Genomic DNA, 21,038 nt, shown 5'->3' on the forward strand with positions numbered 1-21,038 from the left:
ATGGCTGTGTTGTTATGGGCCACATGTGATTCTTGATTTAGTGTATGTTTCCATCTTATGAACCTCTGACACCCGCAGGGCTTTTTTTGTAGCAGGAACTCCTTTGCATATTAGGCCATGCCCCCTGATGTAGTCAATCCTCCAAGAGCTTACAGGGCCTACTGGAAGCTCCAAGAGGACTGGCTACATCAGGGTGTGTGGCCTAATATGTAAAGGAGTTACTGCTACAAAAAAAGCCCTGAATACTCCACTGATGATGAAGATGATGATGATATTGGATTTATATTCCACCCTCCACTCTGAATATCAGAGTCTCAGAGCGGCTCACAATCTCCTTTATCTTCCTCCCCCACAACAGACACCCTGTGAGGTAGGTGGGGTTGAGAGAGCTTTCCCAGAAGCTGCCTTTTCAAGGACAACTCTGAGAGAGCTATGGCTGACCCAATGCCATTCCAGCAGCTGCAAGTGGAGGAGTGGGGAATCAAACCTGGTTCTTCCAGATAAGAGTCCACTTAACCACTACACCAAACTGTCTCTCATGTACTTAAACCTGGTTCCTATTGCTTGGTTTCAGACATCAGAAAGAACATTTTCCATTACCTCTTTTTTTGCTGACAACTATGTTCTCCTGAAAACAATCTAAAAGGTGCTTTATCCAATGGCACAGACATCAAAAGAAGAATTATCTTTTGTGGCCATCATCCTACTCCTAGACTTCACTTGTAACACTTTTCCTGGCTGCCCATTCTTTCCAGACAAAAGTTGTAGGCAGCTGTGCTCTTCTAGAAGAAAAATTCCAGAAGCAACCGAAGTTCAACTAGCTTCGTGACATAAAATGCCACTAAGCTCCTGAGAGTGCTTTTGAGTTTACTAACCTGAACTGTTCTTCAGGCTGGATATTGAGCAGAACAAAAAGACAGGAAAAAGGGACAGAGGGAGAAAGAACGAGATGTTATCGGTTATGATGAAAAGCCCCAATCTGTTCTTTGCCGTATTCCTATATCTGAAGGAAGGAGAGTATTGTACAGACTTCAGTGGTGCCTAGTGCAAAAACAGTTTGGTGAAGCAAGGCATGCTGGGGAGAAGGAGCAATGGCTGCTCTCCTTCTGAAAATAGAAATGCCAGCAGTTATGCAGATCTAGCTCTAACAGGCACTGTTTTTATAAAACAGAAACCAAAAGTTAAAGAGAAAATGGCACAATAGGTATAATGCATTATTTTAAAAAATCAATAAGGAGGACTGATATATATATTTTTAATTTCTGTTCTTTATCTTTAAAGGGAAATGTTCTGACGAGTGCTAAAAATAGATCTGAATAGCTGGTGGGTTTTTTTTGCTTTCAAAAGATCAGCCATAGCTTCTTTATCACAGTAGACTTTGATGCAATCTTTTTCTTCTTCTTTTTTCTATCAAGCACAATTGAACCTAATTGTCTGAGTAATATCTCCTCCATCCCGTTTTTACATATCAACAGACTTGGGCTTTTCATTGTACCTCACAACATCTTTCTCCTTTTCTTTACTGCTTTTTCCCCTCAGAATACATTACGGTTATGTTGCTTTGAGGGGTTTCGTATCCTTTGTTATGTTAAGTATAAGAGACAGTCTTGAGAAACAGGATTCTCTGTGTCTGAGAGTCTACCATGTGTGCATCCCTTTGAGCTGAATGTCTGATCAGATTTTCCATAAAAGTTAAGTCCTGTATAGTATAACTATGGATCATCTTTAGATTTCTGTCCTGGAATTAGGCTGATCAAATGTCCAAAAAAAGACTTCAGACTTTGTCAGCTGTATGAATCACCAATGCTGTAACATGCAGCCACCAGTTTTTTCCTTTCCATAGCTACAAGGTTTTCATTGTTACATCCAGTGCCATCCTAATCAGAGTGATGCCCTTCTAAGTCCATAGAGTTGGGAAATACCTGGAGATTTTTTGGGGGGGTGGAAGGGGGGGCAGGACCTCCACAGGGTATAATGCTGTCATGTGGAGTCCACGCAACAGCATGCAGGCTGGTAACTGTCAACACAACATGAGCACCATGGTGATAAGGTGCTGGGGAAAGTGATGACTTTCAAAGGACACCTGCTGGATCAGTTAAAAGCCTGTTGGAAGAGTTCTGTCTTGCAGGCCCTGCAAAACCTGGATAAATCCTGCAGGGCCTGGATCTCCAGTGGGAGCTCATTTCACCAGGTAGGGGCCTGGACAAAAAAGGCCCTGGCCCTTGTTGAAGCCAGTTGAGCATTAGATCCAACCAGATTTACCAGCTAGAAAAAAAAGAATGGAGGAGAGTGGTCTCCTCTGTTGATACACAACTATGTGCCCCTGGACTATTACACAGCAATCATGCCCACCTGAACTGGGATGATTTGTTTTCCACAGAAGAGAGGCAAACCCAGTCCAATCTCTAGGCCCCTAGGCAGGCCGACATGACACTGAGTCTGGTTCACAGGCTTAGCAAACATTTTGGCTAAAGAGGCATCCATCTTCTGATCCTGGAGATGGAGAGATCCAGACCCAGATAAGGAAATATAGTGGGCAAAATTGTAAAAATTCCTTCACCCTTTTTGGCAACCTCTTTCAAGTCCTGTTCTCAAAGTGTAAAACCTGCAACACTTAAACAAATGGTCTGTATGTATGATCTGCTATCCCTCAGGAAAGACAGCAGGAACACAAAGGTTAAAGGCTAAGGGCCACCTTGTGTGAATATGTGGTATATCTTTAATCTGGTCTCACATTTCTGTCAGGGAAACTTGGTTCTATAGAATCTATATTTTTCTTTCATTACTGCTAAAGGCTATCAGAGTGAAGCCATCTCCTGAACACTTGTATGTCCATCTTGACACATAGAGAGATTCATCACCTTTCATGAAGCTTCAAGGGAACCACCTCTGTAATAAAAGAGCCATAAAGCAGTTGCCCAAAGTAATTAAAATTCCTCTTTTGGGGTTTGCATATATTTGACACCCTGCTTTCTCATTGGATACTTGGAATCTCTTGATGTGATATAATTTACTCTAGAAAACAGGCCATCTTACCTGTTAGGAGAGGTTCCCTGGAGGTCTTCTTCGGGTTCCCTTCCAAGAGGGCTCTCTTGTAGCCTGCTTTCCCCTCCATCCCTTCTTGAGAGAGATTCCCTTTCTCCCTCGGACTGAGCCTATGCTGCAAGAACTAGGTAATTGTATCACACACCCTCTTCCTACCTATCAGCTAACTTCTGTAATTCCTCTTGTATGCTTGAAAATTCTTTGATTGGGATGTAACTATTTGAAAATAATTTCCTATAATAAAATCAATTAATTTAACCAAAGGATTTCAGCGGTTTGTCCACATAAACACTGACAGAGATCCTGTGTTACCTCACCTCTCGTAGCCTATCATTTTGAGTTAAGAAAAATTAATATTCCCCAATAAAAAACTGGTTGAGGTAACACTGTCCACTAAAAATGCTATACTGGGGATCATGGGCAATACTCCCTCTAAGCTGTGGAGTCTTGTGAGCAAAAATTCTACTTTGTGAGCTACTGGCATTAAAGTTGCGAGTTGCTGCATTAATTACTTTGCTCTGCAGCCATTTTTCCTGAGCTAAGACAAAAATGTGTGACCCAGAGGCTAAAAAACTGTGAACTAACTCACATCTACTCAGCTTAGAGGGAACATTGATCATGGGACATGCACTGGCATGTGTGCTGTGCTGAGGAGGGGAGCTCGGCAGGACTGACTGGCAAAACTCTGATCTAACCTACAGTACTGAAATTTAAATTACTTGCAGAGCAATCCTATGCAAAGTTCCTCCAGTCTAAGCTCCATTGACTTCAATAGACTTAGACTGGAATAACTTTGCATAGGATTGCAATGATTAGTTGTATACAGGATGGCAGCCCTGGCAGAACAGGGTTTCAGCTGGGCCTAAGATTCAAACTTTTTCTCAGACCATGAACAGAAATCAGCATCAAGGTTTATATTGCTTGATGCTGACTGCTGCAGTTGTTCTCTGAATTATTTTCTGAATTAAATGTTCAAGGGACAACATTTGGCTGTCCGTTTTCACATACCAATTACACACACCCCCAGCAAAAAAATAACAGGACATTTGGAGAACACTTTCTTTGCTCTGACTGCTGGCTTTCAGTTTAGCTATGACCCTGCTTTCCAGTTCTGGTTTGCCTCTAACACAAACTATGGCTAACTGCACATCAGGACAGGAGGGAGGGAAGATGGAGCATGTAAATCCAAGACTTGGTCAGCTATTGGCAAACCATACTATCCCATAATGACTGACTCAAATTAGCCTGTTAAAATACTTTAAACTTGACTGATATTGGGAATGATATTTTTAAAATTGTCTTACTGGGGGATGGGGTAAGACGTTTAAACCACTCCTGCTATTGGATTTGGTACCTTTCTTTCCTCCTCTCTTTCTTCAGCCAGACAAAACATATAATAGCTTTCTTATGTTTATGGAAACATGTAGGGTCCTCTTTCATGTTTTTCCACTAGCATTGGCCTTGAATGGTAACTTCCCCTCCCTTATTCAGATTAATCTTTCAGATTAGTTACAATGACCTTGACTAGAACACTAACATCAGATTCCCACCCTCCTTCAGTAGTTCTGCAGTTTCAGCTTTCAAATATGTTGCCTTTTGTTTGTTCCCAGTCTTTCAAAGCGAAAACTAGAAGAGGATAATAGAGAACAACAGCAGTTTGTGCTCCTTTCTGGTAAGGGTATCACAGGGGTGTCAAACTAATTTGTAATGAGGGCTGTACTGACATAAATAAGACCTTGTCGGGCTGGGCCATGAGTGTCATAAAATGTAATGTCAGGAAGCAGAGATATAGCCTTTATAGAGGAAACAAACACAAAGATTTTTTTTAAAAAATTAAAATAAAACATGCTTAAAAGATTAGCACTCTTGTAATATTGTGTTTATTTAACAGTCTCTGATAACTGACACCTCTTGCTCTGAATTATTGCATCAAAATCTTGAGACGATGTTTGTGCTGTAGCAATCTTGAGTATGCTGTTCAGGTGTGTGTCTAAGAATCAGAGGAAAACATGAAATGCCTGGGCATTGCAAGTCTTTGTACATAAATTGGTTCATGTGCTGGTCAAGAACACGACACAGATTGAGAGCTACGTATTTGTCTACAAAACGATAGTCTTCTCCACAGGGGTGGAATTCTAGCAGAAGCTCCTTTGTATATTAGGCCACACACCCCTGATATAGCCAATCCGCCAAGAGCCTACAAAAAAGAGCCTTGTAAGCTTTTGGAGGATTGGCTACATCAGGGGCGTGTGGCCTAATATGCAAAAGAGCTCCTGATAGAATTCCACCCCTGCTCCAGATAAGGTGCTTGGGGGGGGGGGAGTGGAAGGACATCTAGCCCCAATTGTGAATCTCCTGATGGCACTTGGGGGTTTTTTTGTTTGTTTTTGGCCACTGTGTGACACAGAGTGTTGGACTGAATGGGCCATTAGCCTGATCCAACATGACCTCTCTTATGTTCTTAAATAACTACAACTCCTATGAGGCAGTGAAAGAATAGAGAGACAATCATGTATAGTGGTCAGTATCAGTCTACTATGTGGGAAGCCTAGGTTAATATCCCCAGTCTACAAAGGAAATGTGCTCAGTGAACTTGGTCTGGACACACTCAGCCTAATCCATCTCATAGGCTTGTTGTTATTCCCCATCTAAATAGTTCACATTACTTTCCTACTGAGAAAGACTGGATCGTGAAGGCATTAATATGGTGAAAAGGGGGAGGCAAACCCAGTTGCATCCAGGAGAGGCCTGGCATAACCAACCAACAAAACTCTCCCTCTCTCTGTAGCAAAGCAAAAAGCTCATACCTTGAATAAAAATTTTTTGGTGTTAAAGTTGCTTTCTTTGTATCTCTTATTTGGGATTGAGGGAACTGGGTGAAGGAAACTCTGACTCTTTCCCTCCCTCCCCAGGAGATGAGGAGGAGGAGCATCAGCCAATAGAAAAAAGAGATGCTTGGCTCAGTAGCTCTGCTGTGCAATTGAGAGCCTGGCAAAGTAAGCTCTCCCTCCCCTTTTCCTCCCCAATGCAGGAGCCTCAGCCAATGGATAAAATAGAGGCTGTAATTCCTGTGCAATACAACAAGCCTGTCAAAGCAAGCTGTGATGCAGAAGGAAGCAAGAGAGAGGGAGGAGGAAGCAGACTTGCTTGTGGGGCTGATAGGAGCCCTCTGGGGGTCTGATCTGGCCCCTAAGCTGCATGTTTGACACCATGATTTAGAAATTTCAGTCAAAAAATCAGAACCAATTCTTTGTCATGTTGTAGTCATGAAGTTTTGGAAAGGTATGGTCAATTGTGAGATTTGTTGTAAGCAGCAGCATCGAGATGTAATAAATTTGTTAGAAGCTTGTAGAAGCAAGTGCAAAAGTGGTGGGAAGGGCGGGATATAAATTAAAAATAAATTAAAAATAAATTAAAAATAAATTAAAAATGTGGGACCAAAGTACTACTGCGTCGCGTTCCAAAACTTATGTGCCTTGCTGTACAAAAGGATAAGTTCTTTGGAGCATCATTCTCTATTTGAAATTCTTCAATGCAAAATTTCTTCTGGAAGCATTGTTCTTTATGAAAGACTTGACCGTTTGAATTTCTGCCTTCATCCATCCTTTGGAATTTCTTGGACATTGACTTGTCTGTAAATGACTTTGGGTGAAGGTTTATGTTCTTTATTTGTCATTTATATATGAAATGCTTTTGCACAACTTAATATAAATTTCTAGTATTTGTATTTATTTGTTATTCGTATTTGGCAATTTGAGGCTGGGTTTTGAAGAGGTTTATTACCTTAATTTCCTGCTCTATTATTTGCGTTGCTCTTTGTGGGTTGCTCAATCCCCAGTTGGGGGCAGGGGATCTCCTGGTTTGGAGGACCTCCCCCTGCTTCAGGGTCATCAGAAAGCGAAGGTGGGGAGGGAAATGTCTGCTGGGCACTCCATTATTCCCTATGGAGATTGATTCCCATAGGGTATAATGGAGAATTGATTCACGGGTGTCTGGGGCTCCAGAGGAGCTGTTTTTGAGATAGAGGCACCAAAACCTTTGCATAGCATCCAGTGACTCTCCTCAAAACACTCTCCAAGTTTTAAAAAGATTGGACCATAGGGTCCAATTCTATGAGTCCCCAAAGAAGGTGCCCCTATCTTCCATGATTTCCTATGGAAGGAAGGCATTTAAAAGGAGCACAGTCCCTTTAAATGTGATTGCCAGAACTTCTTTTGGAGTTCAGTCATGATTGTGACACCCTTACTCCTGGCTCCACCCCCAAAGTCCCCAGATATTTATTGAGTTGGACTTGGCAACCCTACTTGGTAGATGCTCTTGGGCATATGCAAAGTTGATTTCCCTAAGCACAAAGTCCTGTTAAAATTAAGAGATGGGCTACAGGTAAAATAATGTTTCTGAATGGTGAGTTCTGACACATTTTATTCTAGAAATTAAGTACTAGAGAGTTTCCCTGCAGAGGGAGAAATTCTGACACAGAGAGGTGACAAGAGCTTCTTGCCAACAGGCACACTAAACCCCACCTTTCCAAATAATCAGATGCCCTCCAGTCCCTTTCCGAATTCTGACTCCATTTTAGTCCAGAGCAGAAAGGCATTCTAGAGAACATCACTCACTCTAGAAAGCATCAGCATTAAACAGGTTCAGAACACAGACCAAATCTTCTCCCCAGGAAAATCTGTTAATCCATGAAAAAAAAAAAAGCAAGTTCAAATACATGCAGAGCAGATTACTCAAGAAAGCACAGCAGTTCCTAGCTGTTTGGAAATGGAATGATTCTTCTCTCATACCCTGTAACTTGTGTGTCTCTCTTCTGAGCCTTGTCTAACCACGATAACTGATTTCCCAGACCTCAGCTCCCATTCCCCAAACCACAAATAAGGCTGTCAACCTTGAATTTTAAAATAAAAAAGGATATTCATCCTTGGCGAACTTAGGTATCTGGTTAACCAAACATATGGGTTTAAGTGGGGGCCAGCCATTCACTCCTGCACTGCCTGAAAGCTGGCAGAGGAGGAGCCAACAGTGGTTCCAGTGAGCCCTTAGCAATGGACGCTGTCTGCTGTACAGCAATGTGGGTGGTGCCCATGACCAGAATGCACAGCTCCCCCCATGCTGCAGATCAGCTATGCAATGGGTGAGGGTTTAAAGATCCCAGCTGTGTTCCAGCCTTTTAAACCTGTCTTTGCCAAGCAGCTGATTGGTGGCATGGGAGTAGGGAGCAAGGGACCTTGACAGCGGGATCCTGGACATGGGATCCTGCACTTTGTGAGAGCTGGCAGCTCCCCTGTTCTTGAGAGGAGGCAGCACTCAGTTAACCACGTGTCGCAGCTAACCAGTTGGTTTAGTGGTTTGGTGTGGTGGTTAAGTGGGTGGACTCTTATCTGGGAGAACCGGGTTTGATTCCCCATTCCTCCACTTGCAGCTGCTGGAATGGACTTGGGTGAGCCATAGCTCTCGCAGAGTTGTCCTTGAAAGGGCAGCATCTGAGAGAGCTCTTTCACCTACCTCATAAGGTGTCTGTTGGGGGGGGGGAAGGTAAAGGAGATTGTGACCGCTCTGAGACTCTGAGATTCAGAGTATAGGGTGGAGTATAAATCCAATATCATCTTCTTCTAACCAAATACCAGACCACACAGCTTTTACTGTATCTTTGAATATCCTAGAGGCAGACCTTGGAGTGCAGCCAGCCTGCCAAGAATGGAAACACAACCAGGGGTGCAGCCCGCAGACAAATCAGTCTGTTGCACATTCATTCATATTACTTTCATCAAGGTTTTTATACTTTTTAAATTTAATACCATTTAATACCATAATGGATGCCGCTTTAATACCATATCCCCCAAAAGCAATATCACACATAAGTCCCTCACAGATCACAACAGTACCACACTTGCTCATTCATTTCATTTACAACCCACCTTTCTCTTCACCAGGGACTCAAAGCAGCTCCCATCATTCTCCTCTCCATTTTATCCTCACAACAACCCAGTGAGGTAGGTTAAGCTGAGCCTTTGTGATTGGCCCAAGGTTACTTGGGATGCTTCCAACAGCAGAGTGGAGATTCCAAACTAGGGTCTCTCCATGATCATAGTTCAACAATCTAATGGCAACACCACACTGGCTCTACATTAGAAAGGAGGAAATAGCTTACATATCAGAACAGATAACTCTAAGAAAGTGAGCCATGCCACAAACTACAGAACACATCATGCATATATGTAAAATTTTTAGGAATAAATATGTAGAAAACAATTACTATTTTATGGATAGGGAACACCGAGCCAGAGACCAGTCCAGTCAATTAATCTATTACCCATGAAACAAAGAGAAAACACAGCACCCCTTCTTTCAACATTAGTCCCTTTTCACAACAGACAGTATATATATATATATATATAGACAGGGCTGGACTGTCCACTAGGCATCTTATTGCTTAGGGTGTCAGCAGTCCAGGGGCACAGAATTGCCCTCTCTCAGTCCTGCCCTCCTCTCCTCTAAGCAGCACAGCCTGGCACCTTTCAGCGGCCTGCTGCAGTCAGCAGTGTTGGGGAGGTGGTGCTCGCATGTGTGCATGTGTGTTTGAGTGCTGGGGGAGGGGCGAGTGGTAGCAGCCCCAGCACAAGGGTCCGTGGCCTTGGGAAAAGCCAGAGAGCCACCTCTTCTCAGCTACCCCCCTGAGCTAGGGAAGCCCCCGAAGGCCTGGGACTTTGGCAGGGGAAGGGGGGAGAGTGACCTGCCAGGACGGAGCATGCCCCCTGAAGGAAGGCCAAGCCACTGTTTCGACCAGGCTTCTGGGAAGGATGGCAGTGCCCCCCATCACTATCTTATAAATTTAAGGTAGGTTATCGGGTTGCCAGCCCCAGGTTCCTGTTTTTAGAGGCTTTGATCCTATCCAATGCAGGAAACCCAACCCCCAATTAGGGTGATGTCATCGCCAATGCTTCCTCTCAACTGCGGAGTCTTGTGAACAAAAATTCTACTTTATGAACTACTGGTATTGAAGTTGTGAGCGAGTGATTTGACTACTGCAGAAATTAGTTTGCTCCGGGGCCATCTTTCCTGAGCTAAGACAAAACCGTATGAGCCAGATGTTAAAAAACTGTGAGCTAGCTCACATTAACTCAGCTTAGAGGGAACACTGGTCATTGCACAAGGGACATCCCATGGAGACGCTTCGATATGTGGATAAACTCTATGGTCTTGAGGGCAAAAAAAAGAGAGTTTTTCCTCAAATACAAGAGCATCCCTGCACGATGTCCCCAAAGCAATGATTGGTGATGTCATCGCTTTGGGAATGTAATTCAACATCCCTGCCCCCCCCCCCCGAGCACCCCCTCTCCCAAATCCCCCACCTAATGGGCGAGGAAACCTGGCAACCCTTGTCACCAATATGCAGATGACACCCAACTCTATCTCAGGCTTCAGGATGATCCCAGGGAGGCCACAGAAATCTGGAACCAGTGACAAGGACTAGTTTTGGAGTGCAAGCTAATAAACTGAAGCTTAATCCTGACAAAACAGAAATGCTACTGGTGAGCAGAAAGTTCGACTCAGGATTTCAGTCCTTGCCTGTTCTGGGTGGGGCTGCGCTCTACTTGAAGGAACAAGAACAGGTTTGTAGTTTGGGGTTGGTCTTGGATCTAGTCCTAGTGCTGGATAAGCAGGTCTCAGCTATGACCAGGAGTGCCTTTTTTATGTTAACCAGCTGTGGCCTTTCCTTAGCAGAAAAGATCAGGCTATTGTGGCGCATAGCCTGGCTACATCTAGATTAGATTAGACTACTGCATAGAGCTGCCCTTGAGAAGTGTTCAGAAACTTCTATTGGTGCAGAATCCTGCACAGGGCTGAATCTGGGGGGGCGGGGCAGAGGGGGGTCCTTGCCCCGGGTGCTGACGGAGGGGAGGGGGCCGCCAAATTGGGTATGGAGTCCATTGTATTCTATGGGACCATAAGAAAGAATGGTCCATAAGGGGGTGTCATTTTTTAATTTTGCCCCCCCCCCCTCAAAAAAACATGTAGATCCAGCCCTGATGCTGTTGCCAGAATGTTGACTGGAGTGTACTATAGGGACCATATCAATCCAGTCTTGGCCCATCTATACTGGCTATTAATTTGTTTCTGGCCACTATTCAAAGTGCTGGTGTTGACCTTTGAAGCCCTATGGTTTGAAATCAACATACCTGTAGGAATCTATGATTTGCAAAAACACCTATTGACAGGGAACTTTATTACCTTTTATGGCTATCCAGACCAAATGGCCAAGCCACACTGTTGTATCAAATGACCACAGCCAGTTTGCACTCTTAAACAAACTGTATGTATTTCAGCCCACAATACCTGACCTCCTTGTCTAATGAAGTGTGCTTAGAGAGCACACGAAAGCTTACGTTCTCAATAAAACTTGGTTGGTCTTAAAGGAGCAACTTGACTCCTGCTTTGTTCAAATACCTGTAGGAATGTCCACTTCCTAATGAACTCACGCAATTACTATGGCCATTGGAGGCTTTTGTTTGGATGCTCCCCTTTGGGTCAGGTGTAGGGTTGTCAACTCTGGGCTTAGAAATACCTGGAGATTTTGGGGGGCTGGAGCCTAGAGAGGTTGGAGTTTGGGAAGGGAAAGATCTCACCAGAGTATAACCCCAGAGTCCACCATCCAAAGTACCTGTTTTCTCCAACAGAACTGTTCTCTAGAGATGAGCTGTAATTCCTGGAGATTCCCAGGTCCCACTTGGACCCTGGCATCCCTAGCTGGGTGTCAACCTGTGGGAGGGCCTTCTCAGTTTGTGGCACCAAAACTCTGGAACTCTGCCCTCAGGAGATTTGCCTGTCCCTTTTTGTTGCTGCCTTCTACCAGAAGGTGAAAATGTTTTTGTTTGCCATTTACTCAGTGATTCTCCTTCCTGACTAATGTTTTGAGTGTTGTTTTTATATCTTTTTTCTGTTTTTATATCTTTGGAGTTCTGTTTTTAATTGTTTTAATGCTGTCTGTTTGGGAGGTTTTTTTTGGGGGGGTTAATGGTTTTAAAATATGATTTTATTATGTATGTTTTAATTTGTTAACCACCTTGATAGCCCTTGTGAGGGCAAAAGGCAAGATATAAATATTGTAAAATAAAAATAAATAAAATAAAATGGGGAAAGCGATATTTGAGAAATTCAGCTGTTGCTCAAGTGTAGAAGAGGTAAGGGACTTGAAGGGGACCTTTGGCTTTTATGCCTTTGAAAGATATTGGCAGGCTAAGTAGAGACAGGAGATGTCACAGTGATTTGGGATTCAGAGGTCATTTTTGGGGGGTCAATGGAAAAAATCTATTGTGGACTAACAGAAATAAATATTTTGTCGTCGTTCATAGAAATTTATATCACAATGCTGTGCTTTTCTGTAAATCGCTTTGTGCTCCCACTGGGGGGGAAAGTAGCATAGAAATACATATCGTAGGGTTGCCAGCTCTGGATTGAGAAATACCTGGAGATCCGGGACCTGAGGAGGGCAGGAGTTTTGGTGGGGCGGGATGTTAGAAGTGTGAAATGTCATAAGAGTCCACCCTCTGAAGCAGCCATTTTCTCTAGGGGAACTGATCTCCATAGCCTGGAGACCATTTGTAACTCCAGGAAATCTTCAGACCTAACCTGGAGGATGGCAAGCCTAAGAGGTAAGGGGGGTTCTTGAGAACTGGTAATGAAAAATCCTAGGCAGAGGTATTTAGGGTAAAAGAGGAGAAAAATAATTTGAGAATGACTGACAGGGTGGAGACCACTGGGAGGGGAGGCAATGAGGGTCATGTAGGAAGCCAAATGGTTGGTATGGAAGAAGGTTCAGAAAGGTGTGACAGAAAATCCTCTAGGTGGAATGGGTGGGCAGAGCTTCAGGGGTTAGGCAGAGCGGTGGGGGTGGGTGGGAGGAGCCTCGCAGGTGGGCGGGGCCATGGGGCCAGTGGTGGGCGGGGCTTGGCGCGGGCCACTGATAGGTGTGGCCAACCACCGCAGAGGGGGCGTTGCCCAGGTAAAGCAACCAGGCGAGGGCGGGCCTCTCCCGAGGGGGGCAGCTGGGGCAGTTCTCGCCTTGCCGGAAGCGGATGTGGCCTAGTATTTCCGGCGCTCCGCAGGCGGGCGGCCATGTTACAGCAGCTGGGACGGTGCAGTGGCTTTGGCTGGTTCCCGCGGCGGCCGGTAGGTTGCGGGCCGGCGCCGACCGCGAGCGGCGGCTCCTGGTGGGGGCGCTGCAGCGGGGACAAGCTCGTGCCTGGGCGCCTCGGGTGGCTCCCTGCCCATCTCCCCTCCCGGCGCCGCCGTCTTCGTCCTCCTCCCCCAGCAGGGGATGATGCCCCGCCCTTCCCTCGGGCTCCCCTCTCCAAAGCCCCTGCGGGGTCACCATCCACACGACACGCCCATCCCTGCCTCGGTGGCTTTCCCCCTCCGGACCACGCCTGCCCGGTCCCTGGCGCGCCTACCTCTCGTGCTTGTGCTGCCCCTTCCTCTGTTTTCTGGGCAGCTTCTCAGCCCCACCCCCTGCCCCGAGTCTCCACTGTGTGTCCGATGCAATGCAACCGGTGTTTTCCCGGCCCCGATCTTGCCTCCTTGTGGCGTGTATTAAGCAAGGAATTCACCGGTGGCACCTTCAAGACATAACAAGATTGGTGCCAGAATAAATCTCTCTGGATTTATTAGCCGGGTGACTTCGTGTCGCTCCCAAAGTCTCCTGTCCCCCTGCTCTAGAGAAGAGGTGCAAAACAACTGTCGTTTGTCTTCTCTACTCTTAGCCCAGCCTAGGTGTCTCTGCTTGTAACCGGTGTTACAAATCAGACAACGAGAGGGTAATTTGCCAGAGGTTTTGGGTTTTTTTTTTTAAATGATGGGTTTGAGTTTTTTTAGAAGGCGAAGGTGGTAATACTTTAAAAGTAGCTTTGACCTGTTCGTCCAATTCTTTTGGGCTGTTCGTAATAATATTGCTTTAAAACTTGCTTGACACACAAGCTTTGTTTGTGTCCCCAAACGCCCACTGATAATAAGCTTCTCAACAGGTGTTCAGATTCTTAGCTTTGTTGAAAACAGTCAGGAATGTGATGATGTGTGATCTGGAGGTTTTAAAAGTTCTCTTCACCTTATTTATTTCCTTTAAATTATAACAATTCAAAACTAACCAAAAGATGTTTACAGGCAAAAGAACTAAGTGTATCTTTGCAAACCAAAATTCATATATTTTCTTATGTCACTATTGTGAGATGCTAAGATTTCTGCCTCAGGGCATTTACAAAAGTTGTTTAGGGTTGTATCTATGTCAAGTTTCCAGTTCAGGTGCATGTTTGGCAAAACTCTGGAAGAGTGTGTACCCTCATGTTACTGCTCCCATTCTCATTGTTTTCTACCAGTTGATGGTGACTTTTTTGTTTTGTTTGGTGTTCTCCTTCCTGCTTGTTTTGATCTGTTGTTTTATGTATATGTATTTTTTTAAAAATGATTTTTAACTGGTTGCTGCCTTGATGGGCCTAACTGGTTGGGAAAATGTTTTAAATAAAATAATGTTATTAGCTAGCTACCATTCTTGGACAGTTTACAAAAAAACACTAATATTATAAAACCCTAATAGAATCATATAGACACTGTATGTGATATATCTGTATCATTTATGTGATGTGTCCGCAAACAACTGCAGTTTTTTTTCTAATAGCCTTAACATGCTATAGTAGGAGTTGCAGATTAATAGGTTATATGGTGTTTAGTTACACCAAACATTTCTAGATATATCCAAGGCTACTTGGATAAAGAAGTGCAAAAAAAGACCACCTTTTCTTTTGTAAATATGAAAATATTGCTTCTGTTCTAGTTAAGTCTGCAACACCTCCTATAGTCCATTTTAAGACTGCTTTAAATTTCACCTGTGGTCCAGAAACATCTTTGTTCCTTCTTTCTCCTCTCCTTTTGTTTGTTGTACTGAACAGCTTAGGAGTTCTGGAGAATGCAAACACTATTTTATGTCATTTTGATCAGTCCAAATAGAAAGAAATTGCTGTTCTGTTGTGTGTTGACCAATATTTATTTATTATTTATTACTTCACATTTATATCCCTCCCTCTCTGCAAGCGGACTCAGGGCGGCTTACAATCAATTATATAAAACAATTTAAAACCAATAAAATACATTTAAAACATTTTGTGCTGCTATACACTTAATATGGCGGGATCTTTCTTTTCTTTTTTTTGTTAATGATCCCATGATATTTGTAGCTCCCCAGCGGTGAGAGGTGGTGGTTCTCTTCCGGATTCAGATGCTGAAGACCTGTCAAAACAGTTCTGTCTTACAGGCCCTGCGGAATTGTGAAAGATCCCACAGGGCCCTTATGGCCTCCGGGAGGGCGTTCCACATTTCTGGTGCTGCCACCGAAAAAGCCCTAGCCCGTGTAGAGCATAGCCTGGTTTCCTTTGGTCTGGGGATGGACATTAGATTTTGTGTCCCTGAATGCAGTGCTCTCTGGGGAACGTGCAGAGAAAGGCATGTTAGTTAGTTAATATTTATTTATTTATTATTTATTTATTTTTCACATTTATATCCCGCCCTCCCTGCCAAAGCAAGCTCAAGGCGGCTAACAGCATCATAATGGACAATATGGACACCTTCTGTGTGTTCCCTTGATGCAAGCAACAATATTGGAACAAACGTAACTCCATATCGCAAGTTAATATTATATCTTTTATTTAAGAGAGGACTGTCTCAAACCAGGAAATTCTATTTTCTGTCTTTTCCCCCTGAACCTACTTGTCATTGTAGTATAATTAATGTTATACTGCTCTTTCTTCCAAGGCCAGACCTTTTTTCTTATGGACTTCTGGTGAGTGACGTTTAGTCCTTATTTATACAAGGATATGAAGGCTTTTTGTGTTGAGGGCTTGAAAATTGCAAGCAGTTTCAGAGCCTGCTTTTCCATATTGCATAAGTGCATCTCTTTGAATGTGGGTTGTACATCATCGTTAACCACTTCTGTCTCTGATTTGTGATCATTGACCACTTGTGTAATCCTGAAATGTCTTGGGAGTTGAGCTGCTGGTTTTGATTGGTTTTTAGTAATCATTCATACTGGTTTTTGAGGGTGGTAAATTGCAATATTAGAACTTGCATTTGGAAATGGATTGGCTGCCTCATTAATCCAGAGTGAGAGCTATTGAGGAGTGTTTTCTTTGTGATTGGCTTGTATGTTCAATTGGTTTCTCAGCCCGAAAGTATTAACACAATGACTTTGGGAATGAGGCTATTGATTTCATTCTGTAGGCCTTTTAAATGATTGAAATGCTTTACATTCTTCATATTCATCCTTTCAACTGCCATGTGAAGTAATTCTTGCTTTTTTTCAAATTGGGACCTGAAGCAGAGTATGTTCTATCAACAAACTGGCCTGGTCTAGCTGGTTCTTAGCCTTTCAAATTTTGGTTCAGGCTTTTGGGCCGAGCCAAGTTACTGAAGGCTCCTCTCTGGGAAATTAATGTCATGATGGTGTACAGTTTCAAGAGAGATAACGGATGAGATGGAGTTAGGCACAAGTACAAGTGAGATAATGGGTCTGGGAGCTTCAAGGTCAGAGACCCAGAGACAGTTTTGCATTCACATTCTATCTCATTAGTGCCAGGAACCCCAGGTGTGGGTGAGTTGCTTGATTTTGAGCACGTGTCAGCTGCAGAGGTCACATGTCTTACCGATGTACCTGATTGGCTGAACAGGATCAGGCCAGTTGCAGGCAGTCTTGCATAAAGTAAGACCATTCATTCTAGCTTAGACTCTTTGGGCCTTCTTTCATTCCAGCCGCCTTTTTGACTGAGGTTGGGCTTTGTGCTGCCGGAATACCTGCTTCTTGGATTTTGGACTTTGGCGTTCTATATGGATTCTGGACCTTCATTTGGACCAGGTAACATCTAGATGTGAGGACTAAAGCCTGAATAAGTATTCTAGGATAGTTTTGTTATTATCTTCCCTGCTTTGCACTACTTCTGTACTTTTATACTTCTATACATTTCTTTTAATAAACTTTATTGATTATATTATTGTATTATATATATAATTAAGTATAATCATATATGGAGTTTTGGGCTTCAGTCTAAACCCTGCATGTGTGTGTGTTAAGTGCCACCACCTTGCTTCCGACTTATGCCAGCCCTGTGGATTAATAACCTCCAAAATGTCCTATCATTAGCAGCCTTGCGCAGGTCTTGCCAGAGGGCCCATTGCTTCCTTTATAGAGTCAGTCCATCTCATGTTGGGATTTCCTGTTTTCCTGCTGCCTTTGTCTTTTCTTTGCATTATTGTTGTTTCCAGTGACTCTTCTCATAATGTGACCAAAGTATGATAGTCTCAACTTAGTCATTTTAGCTTCGAGGGAGAGTTTGGGTTTGATTTGATCTGGAACCCATTTTTTTGTCTTTTTGGCGGTCCATGGTATCTGTAAAACTCTCCTCCAACACATTTCAAATCAATCAATGTTCTTCCTGTCAACTTTCTTTATTGTAATCGACAAGACTTCTTTTTGTAGAAAACGCCCAGCAGGAACTCATTTGCGTATTAGGCCACACTCCCTGATACCAAGCCAGCCAGAACAGCATTTCTACTTTTTTAAAAAAAGCCCTGGTAATAGGGAATATTATGGCATGACCTGTTTTGATTGCCAGTGACCACATCCTTACACTTAAACATCTCTTCTTGCCCTTTCATGGCTGCTTTTCCCAGTATCATTCTCCAGATTTATTGGTTGCAGTCTCCCTTTTGGTTTATGATGGAACCAAGGAATAGAAAATATTTAACAATTTCTATTTCTTCATCATTGTCCTTAAAACTGTGTAATTCTCTAGTAGTCGTTACTTTTGTCTTCTTGAGGTTCAGTTGTAATCCTGCTTTGGCATTTTCTCCTTTAACCTTCATCAGGAGTCATTTCAGATCTTCACTGTTTTCTGCCAGTAATGTGGTATCATCTACATATCTTAAATTGTTATTATTCCTTCCTCTGATTTTCACTCCACCTTTATCTAAATATAATCTTGTTTTCCTTATATGTTCTGCATACAGATTGAACAGACAGGGAGATAAAATTCATACTTGTCTGAGACCTTTGCTCAGTGGAAACCATCTTGTTTCTCTGTATTTGGTCCTAACAGTAGCAACCAGAATACAGGTTGCACATCGAAACGATAAGATGTTGTGGCACTCCCATTTCTTTTTATAACAACCATAGTGTTTCATGATTCACACAGTCAAAAACTCCGCTGTAATCTATGAAACACAAACTGATTTTCCTCTGAAATCCACTTGTATGCTCCAGTAACCACCATAAATTTGTAATATGATCTCATGTCCTCTTCCTTTTCTGAATCCAGCTTGAGCATATGGCATTTCTCATTCTATATTAAACCCAGTATGTTGGCTAATTTGGCTACAAATACCAAGTAATTGTGGAACTTAACTTGCAAGTGTCCTGACTTCTTGATTAACACCTCAGCTAAAGGTTAGTTTACAGGGGTTGATTGTGACTTATTAGCTTAGGCAGTGAGGATTCACTCCCCGGTATTGTGAGTTTTGCTCTTGACCTTCACCCAAAGCCTTCTTGTGGGTCAAGGGAACTTTGAGACGCCTTGTCTAAAGTCACCATGCAAGATTATTGAAGAACTGACTGGGCTGTGATCTTGTGCCCAAGACAAAGATGACTAAGTTGGTTGCAGTATTAATGGGATTTATACATCATTCATATGTGTGTGTATACACACACACACACATATACATACACCGTTCATGGTGGCAAAATGAAACACCCCGATTGGTTGGGACTGTACTGCATCAGCCTTTGGCCCATCAGCCCATCAGTCAAGGTTTGTTGCATTCCATTGTCTGAGAGTGGGAGGAAGAGGGAAATGGTCACAGAAAGTGTTCCCCCAATTGTCTGAGGGCTCCTGGATCTTCCTGGTGAGTGTATAAAAGGAAGAGAAGTGAGTAGAGCTGCTCTGCTTTCATTTTCCTGTTAGTCTTAAGATTTCGAGTGAAATACAGCAGATGGTTCTAGTGAGTAAATTGCTCCAGTGAGTAATTGCCCCAGTGAGATCACAAAAGTGTGTGCTTTCAAACAGTATTTATTTGGCTGCTTTGTGTGTGAGAGTCAGGATGTGTGTTCAGTTTAATTTAGTGGAAGTGCAGTCAGCTGCTGGGGGTCAAGGAAATGAAGACTATTCAGGTGAATGGCAATGTTGTATGGGGGGGGGGGCGGAAAAGTCTCTTGGCTCAACCACCAAAGTTCCCAAGCATTTTCTGAGTTGGACCTGGCAACCCTACAGCCAAGCTTGGTTCTATCATTAAAAGGCAGGGGGAGGAGGCCCTTTGCAGGCCTATTTTGATGCCACCTGACTGGTATTACTTAACTAGGCCTGTCTGCTTACTCACCCACTGTGATATACTGGCTGACAGTATATTTTGTAAAACCTTTTTAAGAAGTCATAAATCCTTTTAAACACATTATAAAGAAGTTCAGCTTTACAAGATTACAAAGAAAAGTCCATCTAGCGAGCACCTTGGATGTAGGCTTATTTCATCAAAAGTCTTCCTCAGGAGTATTTCTGTTTTCCTCAAAGTTATCAGCTTCTTATTACAATTCAGTGTTAATATTGGGGATCCAGCCAGGTCTTAACATCTTCTCTAAACAGATGCAAAACCCTTCTGAATTTGACTGGCAAAATGCTCTCTGCAACCTCTTTATTTTCTTCACAATTTCTCATGCTGAAATAAACCATGGTAATTACAGCAAGCTACAACACAAAGCTGGATAGAAATGGATAACTTTTAACATTTTTAAATGAATAATTATATATATATATATATATATATATATATATATATATATATATATATATATATATATATATATATATATATATATATATATATATATATATATAAGATATATATAAATCAAGAATTTACCTCTCAATCGAGTGTGTATATTTATACTAGGGGCAAGCTGGTCCTCAACCTCTCCCCTAGCCAGATGCAAAAGCCTTCTGGATTTTGATGGCAAAATGCACTCAATACCACTTAAGGGTGTCGAACACATTTGTTATGAGGGCTGGATCTGACATAAATGAGATCTTGTTGGGTGGGGCCATGTCAGGCGGGACCATGTATGTACTTATTTAAGATTAGGTAGCAGAGATATAATAATAATAATAATAAATTTTATTTATATCCCGCCCTCCCCGCCTAGGCGGCTCAGGGCGGCTAACAACAATTCTTACATTAACATAAATGGATAAAACTTTAAATTTAACAATTAAAAAATTAAACATATAAAAACCAGTTAGTTAAGTTAAAATACATAATTCAAATCACATTAAATGTGTCTGGCAGCAATAACTGTTCTGGCGCTGGTTCTGCCAGTTTAAATAGTTCCATGATCGTATTATAGATGGCGGTTCTTTGTTCTTAGCAACTCAGCAGTCAATATCACTATAGGCTTGCCTGAAAAGGGCGGTCTTGCAGGCCCTGCGGAACTGGTCAAGGTTCCGCAGGGCCTGTACTTCCTTCGGAAGCTGGTTCCACAGTGTAGGAGCCGTGGCTGAAAAGGCCCGTGTTCTAGTGTTTTGGAGTTTGACCTCTCTCGGCCCAGGGATGGACATTTTATTTTTACCCACTGACCTCAGTGCCCTCTGGGGCTCATCTGGGGAGAGACGGTCCCTTAGGTAGGCTGGTCCTCGGCCATATAGGGCTTTAAAGGTAATAACCAACACTTTGTACTGGACTCGGTAGGTGACTGGCAGCCAGTGCAGTCCACGCAGCCCCGGCCGTATGTGCTCCCATTTCGAGAGCCCCAATAGTAGCCTGGCCGACGCGTTCTGCACCAGCTGCAGCTTCCGGGTCTGGCACAGAGGTAGCCCCAAGTAGAGGGCATATAAACTTTATAAAGGACAGAGACAAACACAATTAAAGATTTAAAAAAAAAATCCTTAAAATAAAATTTGCAAACATTAGCA

The 21,038-nt window shown here is 43.0% G+C and overlaps 1 protein-coding gene across 2 annotated transcripts in view; it reads left to right on the top strand.

Annotated features, from left to right (window-relative positions):
• The first annotated feature begins 13,038 nt into the window (after positions 1-13,038).
• CCDC71 (coiled-coil domain containing 71) overlaps positions 13,039-21,038 on the top strand; it is a 39,234-nt gene continuing 31,234 nt past the window's right edge. Inside the window, exons 1-2 of one of the 2 annotated variants that reach the window (XM_060239362.1) lie at positions 13,701-13,862; positions 16,840-16,942. The gene's annotated coding sequence lies outside the window, so the exon portion shown is untranslated. Of the gene's footprint in view, positions 13,219-13,700; positions 13,863-16,839; positions 16,943-21,038 lie in introns of those variants that run through there. The other variant, XM_060239361.1, reaches the window with a different exon arrangement.

The sequence above is a fragment of the Heteronotia binoei genome, chromosome 5, assembly GCF_032191835.1.
Source record: "Heteronotia binoei isolate CCM8104 ecotype False Entrance Well chromosome 5, APGP_CSIRO_Hbin_v1, whole genome shotgun sequence".
Classification (NCBI taxonomy): Eukaryota; Metazoa; Chordata; class Lepidosauria; order Squamata; family Gekkonidae; genus Heteronotia; species Heteronotia binoei.